This window comes from Malus domestica, chromosome 11, assembly GCF_042453785.1.
Source record: "Malus domestica chromosome 11, GDT2T_hap1".
In the NCBI taxonomy this organism is placed as follows: domain Eukaryota; kingdom Viridiplantae; phylum Streptophyta; class Magnoliopsida; order Rosales; family Rosaceae; genus Malus; species Malus domestica.
In genome coordinates, this window is record NC_091671.1 from 20,914,229 (window position 1) to 20,922,556 (window position 8,328).

General features: G+C 38.7%; 1 long non-coding RNA gene across 1 annotated transcript; it reads right to left on the minus strand.

Annotated features, from left to right (window-relative positions):
• Positions 1–2,375: 2,375 nt before the first annotated feature.
• Positions 2,376–4,068, minus strand: LOC114819579 (uncharacterized). Its single transcript, XR_003766869.2, has 2 exons — positions 3,658–4,068; positions 2,376–2,833 (listed from the first exon to the last, which is right to left on the minus strand). It is a non-coding gene; the product is annotated as an uncharacterized lncRNA (long non-coding RNA).
• Between the last annotated feature and the right edge of the window lie 4,260 nt (positions 4,069–8,328).

An 8,328-nucleotide genomic window follows, 5' to 3' on the forward strand; every position in this document is an offset into this window, starting at 1 on the left:
AACGACTGGATTGCATTGCATGGGCAGTGGGTTCACGACGATTCACCACATCCAATTGGCGTTCGTGTTGGAGAACCAATCCATGGACTCGTCGTGTATCCGGGAGTGGGCTCATCATCAATATAGAGCCTCGTATGGTGGAGTAGTTCTCGTTCAGTCCCATTAAGAACTGCATGACTCTCTCTTTTTCTTCCCTGTCTGCATGCGCCTTGGATCCTTCGCATCCACAAGCAATGGGCTCATGGTATGATGCTAATTCATCCCAAAGAGCTTTTAATTTTGTGTAATAATCTGAAACAGATAGCTGTCCTTGTCGGTGTTCGACAATCTCTTGTCGGATTTGATAGATCCTGGAATCGTTGCCTTGCGAGAATCGATCCTCAAGATCCCTCCATGCTGCTGTCGCAGTTTTGCAGTAGAGTATACTGTGAGCAATGTTGCCTTGTACAGATTGCCAAATCCAAGATAAGACCATGTCGTTGCATCTCTGCCAAATTGAATATTTAGCATCAGTGGTTGCAGGGTTCTTGATTGAACCATCAACAAACCCTAGTTTATTTTTGGCGCTGAGAGCAATTCGCATGGAGCGGCTCCATTGTCCATAGTTGTGTCCATCGAGAAGTTGTGAGACTAAAACAAGACTTGGTGAGTCTGAATGATGTAGAATGAGAGGATCAGATACATGAGGTATCATCTGGTCGCCCATGGTGGCTGGGTTTGATGAAGAGAAACTGGTTGTGTTTGTGGCGGAAGCAAAAATGAGCCTTCCAGAGTCACCAAGATCGATGCTCTGATACCATATAAAATATTTGGATCCAATATATTTGAATGAATGTTCTGCTACAATTGCAGCAGAACTTATATACAAGATTATTACAGACGCATGCAATAAACAAAGGACAGAAAATGGCATCCATGCTGTCCTTGTTGAAGCAGTTAGCAACCACATGCAGTGGCCTTGCTGTCCACGTTAATAGTGCATCCACACATGCTAACCTAGCTGTGAAGGAATGATCATATTCCTTCTGTCCAGCGTGTGAGTAAAGCACCTTTAATAGTGGGAGTTGGAATGTTCCAGTGGTGTATGACAATTTTAATTTTGAGGAAACGGAAACAATCTTATCGATATCTTTTCTGCATGATTATCATGATCGATGGATTTGGCTTTTGAATAGAATGAAAAGTGGTTATTGGACTGCGATGGCGTCTCCGGGTCCTGTTCTAAGTGTGAATTCATCCTCTTGGTCCTCTCGTGTCAACAGATATGGAGCTTGAAAACTACTCCCAAAGTTTCTCATTTTTTTTTTTGGATGGCCCATGATATTTTACCGACCAGGGAAAATTTATGATATCGTAGAATAACTGACAACGCTATGTGACTGACAACGCTATGTGTTCTCGCTACCAAATTTTTTCTTTTTGAGTGAAACGATAGTAGCTACCAAATTGAGTTAGAGACAATGGTGCATGCTGTTTAGGGTTGTGCTCGAAGTCGAAGCCAAGAGTTCTGGCTTAATAAGCTTGCTTACGTTGCTGCCAGCGGCTAATATAGTGCGGAATGGTTGCAACAGGTTTAGAATTTGACCCCCAGGTCTCAGCATTTGCTTTGCTTTGGATTATGTGGAGTGAAGGGAATATTAATTGGTTTGAATCTACTTATAAGAATGTGTGGATATGCTTGTAAAAAAGGCTAAGGACTATGAGGAAGGAGATCTCCTATGTCTAATTGAGCGGTGCTTTGGTGTCTGCCGCCAGAAGGCTCTTTTTAACACTGAATGAAGACGGAGTTGTTGACAGTAGAGATAGGCGGAGGGGTATTGGGGTGATGGTTCATGACTTGCTGGGTACACCGCTGGAGGGTTTTGTTCTGTTGACGGTGTAGTCTTGGTTCTTTGAATGCGGTTAATCTTATACTGCAGGAGGAGGAGTGTTGGGCTGTGGAAGGGGCAATTGTCCATGCCGTCCGTGAGCTTATCCTTCTACGTCAGCTAACTTTGCAGTTTGTGCCTCGAAGTAGATAATTGATTGGTTTCTCTTTACGGGAGGGTAGTGGCCTGCTTTGGCTAATGGATTGGATCTCCGGCGAGTATATAATTGTAGATTGAATAAGTGGCATGTGTGGCCCTTTTTCCTTCTTTCGGGATTCTTCATGTGTTTTTCCCGTTCACGGTTTTTTTCAGAGTCTCTTTTATATACAATACCCTAGTTTGTACTGCATTAGCCTTTTGCAGTTTAATGAAATCCATCTTTACCCTAGAAGAATAACAATTACACAAGTACAAGCAAAGCAACTACACAAGAACATAATTGGTTGGTTTTAGTATATCGCGCATGTGTTCACTTTGGTGACTAGAAAAAAAAAAAATAGGTACCACTTTGGTTATCACAATAACCTCTTTGGTCACTTGGTGAAGAGATTTGTCAAATATGGTACAACATGTGTCACTATACAAATGATGAGATACTTGTGTTAAAAAATTAACAACTTAAAAAGTTAAACTTCCCTCTACTTATATAATGACAAGTGGTGTACATGTACTATCTATATTACAGGCATAATGAAAATTTTCTCCACTTGGTGACCGTTGCTGTCACGCCCTATCCTGACATACTTCCAAGATCGAAACGTGACATCATCAAGTCTCAGTATATCTAACATACCCTGCCTCCGAGATATGGCAAAGCACAACTCGAGTATCAGTTCGCATAGTAATTTTCGTATACTTTATGGCTGCATCTAACCTCTTCGTTAGACTGTCTACATACCCTCAATAGGGATCAAGCCATTCGTAGTTCATCACCAATAAACTCCTATCACCACTGCAAGTCATTACTACATACATGTAAACATAGTAACCCTTGTGAGACGTATAGGCACATAGCTTCAGAATGTGAATTGTCAAATTGGTTTTGGTTTCAGTGTAGTAATGCATATAAATATATACTTATTAAGACACCCATTTTAACATTCACAAACAAAGAAAGTGATGTATAAACATGAAGCACTTAATCAATATAGTAATCACACCGAATCGGATTTGTCAAACTATTGATATCTATACCAGCCCTAACGTTACCAACCAATATAATTTAAATACAATCATAATCAATTACCATATGCATACCCCTTTCAAATTCTATATCAAAACATGGAGCCAATAGTCCATATAAAAGCAATAATCAAACTATGGTGTGATAATAATTAGCTGGACTCATTGTAGCAAATAAAATAGCTTGTTAAGTGAGGAAGATATTCATGTACTTTGATACACATGTATATTTTCTCTTTATAAGTAATTTTGTATTCAGTATACAATCGTTTGGAAACAACCAGCTTCCCGAAGTGGACTAGTAAAAATACTTTGCCAAGGGTAGTAATACAACAATATAGCTTTCTGCATAATACAAGTCTTCAGAAACAGGGCAATTAAACAAAACATCCCTTTCGGCTTTTATACCATTCTAGGGTTTAGGCATTTGCATATATATATATATATATATATATATATATATATATATATATATATATATATATATATATATATATATAATAGTTTTGCAAACAATAGCTAATCCACGACAGATTAACCGAAAGAAATATTAATAAGAATTAGCTAAACATAAAGGATAAAGAGAGTTGAGAGTATGAACCCATACTGCAGGTTGACATCCCAAGCGAGAAGGATACGAATATCTTCAACTCCCTTCTCTCTGCTCCTAATTAATTTCTAATCCCTTCCTTCCATTTGTCCTTTCTTCTCTTTATTTTTGGGTCGACTAATGGGGAGAAACCAATAAGCTCGTAAGGCTGCTCGTCAGGACTATCTGCACATCCTCTCCCAGTTCTTTCTCTCTTCCCTGGTAGTGTTTTGGTGATCACACTCGCAAGACTCGCTCCCCATGGGTGTCCTCTCAAACCGCCCCAGAAAAAATCAAGAGAAAAGGGAGTCCTCTCTTCCTCCCCCAGAAAAAGAGAGAGATCCTAGAGATCCCCTCTTTTGATTTCCTTCTTCCCTTTTTCTCGATCCTTCTCCACCTCTCATTTTCCTTCTTTCTTTATTATTTTATTCTATCATTAATATTTTATATCTAATATCTTTTTCATTACTTTACATAAAATGATTTATAAAATCTTTCTTCTAGTTCTAATTTTCGTTACGTTTATGATCAGTCGTTCATAATAATGAGTGCTATCAAAATATACTAATTAATATGTCATATGTGATCTAAGTAGTAAGTCAATGAAAGTCTACACATGGGCATTTTGATCGTTTCACTTTAAAAAAATTAAAGTATGGACGGGGTTGTAACAGTTGCCCACATGGACTTGTGCAGTATGAGCATATTCACCAGTCAATGTTGACTACTGGCTGCTCATTATCACTAATTTCACTCGTCCAACTACAATTTCTTTTGTTCAATCTCAACGTAATATATAGCAAGTCAAGTTTCACAACATCTTTTATATAAGAGATAATTGGAGCAATAGTCCCTAAAGTTTAATCTAAATTTGTTACAATGTGGAGAAAAGATCCCTTTTGTATGATTCCGTTAGAACTTCTATCTTCTTTTTTTTTTTTTTTTTTTTTTTGCCCTTTTAAAACATTTATTCTATAATTGAGTCTAAAACTGCTTACTAACTTAACCATCGGAGAGCCTTTGGATGGCACAATCCCGTTCTTAAGCTTGCTTACAATTGTTTTCTATCTTGCAAGTTGCTTGAGTTTGTGCCTCCACCATCTACGATGGTGCGCAAATTTGGTTCTAACATCCTGGATGAAGTCCAACACTTCCTTACACGACTGCATGATAAAGGCTACTTTTTCATAAAGAGTCAAAGATAAAGTAAGAGATCTTCAGATGTCTCTGCCAAGCATCTACCAAAATGAATATTCCTACATCAGCAAACTTCTCAAAAGACACTGCAAATTTTTCAAGTTCTTTGAAAATATCTCTGACTTAGGCATTGGTGGGCTTAGACATTAACTGTAGTGTCATCTTTCTTGCATTTTTTTTAGTCAATCTGCTTGAACGGAAATTTGGATCCACAGAAAGAAAGAAGGAAACAAACGGAACACTTCCTTAAATTGTAACGTACTTAAATACAATACTCGTCAGTTAAAAAATAGAAAAAAAAATAAAACTAGATCATGATCGAGAACAACTCGTCAACTAAAATAGAAACGTGTATGCTGATGAGAGTAAGGATTATGGATTATGTCTTCTAAGTAGCCGGAATATCTATTAGCAGCACGATCAGCAGTATTGTGTTGTGTGAAATCTGATGACCCAACTGGATCGAAGGGAGCTGTCGTAGCAGGGAAAGCAACATGTTCTGCAGGTGAAACATCAATGGCGCCGTTCGGATCATTACCATCTTCCCCTTTAAAGTAGTTGAGCATTGCAGAATATCGAGTTTGATCCACTGCACCACCTATATCCTCCAAATCTTGCCTTAGCAAGAAGTTCTCCAAATCTTCTGCATTCCAGGTGAAAGGTCCATTGCCGTTACTAACATGATGATCATCAGCCACCCTTGTTAGGGTTGTATTAAGCTGTGTGTCTTCAGATATCAAAAATGGTCTGATCGAGATACGTTGCGCGTTATTATCTTCCAAAAATTTATCCTGGCTGACAGATCCCTCGCCACCACCTTTGTTACCATGACAGTGATGATCAATCTCAAAATTTATGGTTGAACTAGGCGGCGATATGTTTTCAGATTTAACAATTGGTTTGATTGAGACGCATTGCCTGTTAACGACATCTTGAAACGAGCAATTGTTGTAATGAGGATGCTCATGATCAACCACTGCATGATGACCAGTCTCAAAATTTAGGGTACTTGAATTAGACCACAAGTGATCTTCAGATTTCGGTTGTGGTTTGATCGACACACATTGCCTCTTATTAACAGGAGATTTTTTCAATCTCTTGTTAATATTGTCAAGAAGCACCGAATATTTTTGTTTAAATGCCACCAACTCTTCAACTATTTTGCATGTTTGCAACTCCTTCTCAATCGACTCTTTCACCTTCGCCACCTTCTCCTTCTCCGCAATCTCGTTCTCTCTCTTTCGCTTCTTTTGATTTTCAAGTTGGTTTCTGAGCTCTTGAATCCTGTCTCTTTGCTGCTGATCATCTACTGTAAGTACGCCGCTACTAGAACAAGACGCTAATTCCTCTATTTTAACGCTGCTACTTGAACGCATTTGCTCTACCTTAACCCGGCTGGTAGAAGGTACTTGCGCTATCTTAAAATAGCGATTGAGAACGGCATCCACAGAAGAGTGTCCAAAAGAGTAAGGCCTACCAGCAGGAGACAACACTAGAATGGCAATTTGTGCATCGAACTTCAAGCAAAAATCCGTAGCCTTGCTAAACAGCCCGTAACGCCTCTTGGAGAAACTCACAAATTTTCTGTTTAGCTCTTTCTGCCGTAGTACTCTCGGATCCACTCCTTCTTGTGGCTCCAGTTTAATTACTGGACCGACTCTTCTTGTTCTCGACATGGATTGAACGATCGCAATATCTAGCTTGGTAAATAACAATGCCTCGTCGATCGATCGTTGCTTCTTGTTTTCAATAGCTGAATTATTGTTGGTCTATGTGTGTTTATTTGTGTGTTCGTAGCTATTATCACAGTGATCTCTCTATATATACTGTAGTTAGTTTTGCGCGCGGTTCACCTTATTGCAGTAGGAAACTGCATGCCTTAATTCGGACAAGGCAAAGTGACGAACGGGAAACTCCTCGTCTTAATTTCCCAGATCAACTAGATAAATTAACAATAAAATAATTATATCCAAAAGAAAATAGGAAATATATAGCTAGAACTAGAAAGGTTAAGCGCCGGATTTTTATTTTATTTTTGATCGGGAAAGTCCTTTTTGAACTTCCCAGTAGTAGTATACATATAAACAATAAGAAATAAATTATCCCACCACTTAGTTTTACAGTTTAATAGTATTCCTCTTCACTTGTAAATAAGATATCTTAGGTTCGATTCTCGCCCCACTGTGAGGCTTAGCACGCTCCAAAAAAACAAATTATCGCAAAGAATGGAAAAGAACGGTTAACCCAATTCCGTTTGGCACCCCAAGGATTATATTTAATTTTATATATTTGTAATAAACTTCCCAAATCATAAAGGGTTCTCAATTATGCAATGCAATGTTTGTGTTGGAAGAATGCATGCAAGTCATATCTTGTGTTAAAATGTATGCATGAAATAAACATGTTGGATGACTAGTGAAGTTAGGCTAGTCAACATTCTTTGTGTAAATTAGGCAAGTTAGGCAAGTTAGGAAATTAGGCAAGTTAGGCAAGTTAGGCAAGTTAGGCAAGTTAGGCTTATGTCTACTTTCTTTTCCTATATATATGTTTCATTTGTAATTGTTTCTTCATGAAATACACATCAAAAATTCTACATGGTATCAGAGCAGGTTCATTTGTAACCTGTCTCTGCCATTCTTGCTGCTGAAATTTTTTCTTTCTTTCAAAGTCTAAGTCATGACTGAAGAAAGTTCTGTGAACCATGATGAGGAAACCCGGCACAATCTCTCTCCAAACTTCTCAGACGTTGAGGTTAACACCAATCAACGTTTGTGTTCAGTTCTCTTGAACGAGTTCAATTATCTTCCTTGGTCCCGAGCTGTTTCACTAGCTCTCGGAGGCAAAGGGAAGTTAGGGTTTGTAAATGGAAGCGTGGAAGCTCCAGACAGTTCTTCCTCTACATACAATGCATGGCTCTGCAAAGATCAACTTGTCATGTCCTTGCTGCTCAACACCATGGAGAAACATGTTGCTGAAATTTTTAGCTACTCCAATTCCGCACATGATCTTTGGAAAGCTTTGCAGGATATGTATGGAAATCAAAACAACTATGCACGGGTCTTCCAATTAAAGAAGGACATTGCCAGTGCTCAACAAGAAGGGAAAGCATTTGTTCAACACCTTGGGAGCCTCAAAGCCATGTGGAATGAGTTGGATGTATATCTCCCTCATACCACAGATCCTACCATTCTCCTAAAACGAGCTGAGGAAGACAAAATTTATCAGCTGTTAGGGAGTTTGAGCTCTGAGTACGAGGACCTAAGGAGTCACATCTTGATGAGTCAAGACCTGCCTACCTTCAACAATGTTTGTGCAACTATCCAACGAGAAGAAGCAAGGAAGAAGGTTATGAATGTTGATCACAATCCTAGATTAACGGAGACTCAGGCATATGCATCAAAGTACAAGAACTCAGAAGCCAAGGTATACAAGGGAAGAAACACACATCTAAAATGCAAATATTGCAATGGTGTTGGTCATGAGGAAGACAAG